We start from the raw sequence: 1262 nt of genomic DNA, 5'->3' as shown, positions 1-1262 counted from the left end.
CTTGGTGGTAGAGCACTTGCTTAGTATGCTTGGGGCCCTTAGTTTGATCCCCAGCAATGAAAAAGAAAGGAGAAGAAAATTGGCACCAGTTATCTAAGGCATGCCATACCTCATGTACCCAGGCCACCGAGCAGTGAATACTGAACATCATGCAGTGGGAATTACAACAAATTCTGTCAGAATCAGACAGGAGCTCTATCACACATCCTCAGTTCCCTGACTCCTAGGGGAGTATTTTAGAGACAAAGGAGAAGTCTTGGGAATGATAAACCAGTCAGTGCCATGTGTCACACTCACATGCAACAAGATGAAACTGACGGTTTCAGATTTCTTATTTACTATTTTTCCTCTCCTGACTTTGGACCAATTCTTACTATTACATGTGAAAGGGATGCCCTGGTCAGCATACAGTTTCCAGAGATGAAGAAAGGTTCCATTTTTGTTAATTTTCAATTATAATCATATTAGCAAATGCTTTTTAAGTCAATTTCAAGAATGCTGTGAACAGCTAATATATTTTCCCTATCACCAGTAATAAATACCTTATCTAAGGATACCAGATCAAGACCAGAGGAACCTGAGATTGGACAACAGCTAGATTTAGCTACTTCAAGTAGATTTAGTTAGAGATACAAAAATTGAAAAAAACTTCTGAGATTAAAGAGTGAGTGGCCTGTAACATGTAAGGTTGATGTCTTATCACATTACTGCATATTTCTTTCATTAGAAATTAGAACAAAATGTTAATGAGTACAGAAATCCAAACACACAATTCCAAATTGCTAATTGGAACTTTTTTCTGCATTGTGTTTATTGTCAGATGCAAAAAAGACAGATGAGTAAAAAGTTTTAGAAATGTCACCAATCAGAGGTGTCATCACAGAGCACATTTAAGTCCCCAATTAATAGTAGTCAGTGGAATACTATGTGAGGCAGGTGCACTTATATCAACATAGAATACTGTGACAGAAAGGCTGTGCATACTTTGTTAATATCATGCACCAGTATCAACTCACTTGCACAAGTCTAGTGAGAGAACATTCATATAAAAGGTTAAGAAAAGAAACTTTATTACTCACAGATAAGCAGCAAAAGAGCAACAGAAGCCTAGGGTTCATGGCAAGCTGGCTCTCTAAGGCTCAAGAAAGTTGACTAGGGCAGATGAGTCTCTTTCATGTAGATCTCAGATGAGGGACCCCAAAAGCAGGATCCATGCTGGGTTTTATGCCCAGGAGCCATGAAACTCAATGGTCAAAAGTATT

The sequence above is a fragment of the Castor canadensis genome, chromosome 3 (assembly GCF_047511655.1).
Source record: "Castor canadensis chromosome 3, mCasCan1.hap1v2, whole genome shotgun sequence".
Classification (NCBI taxonomy): Eukaryota; Metazoa; Chordata; class Mammalia; order Rodentia; family Castoridae; genus Castor; species Castor canadensis.
This window is presented reverse-complemented; position numbering follows the sequence as displayed.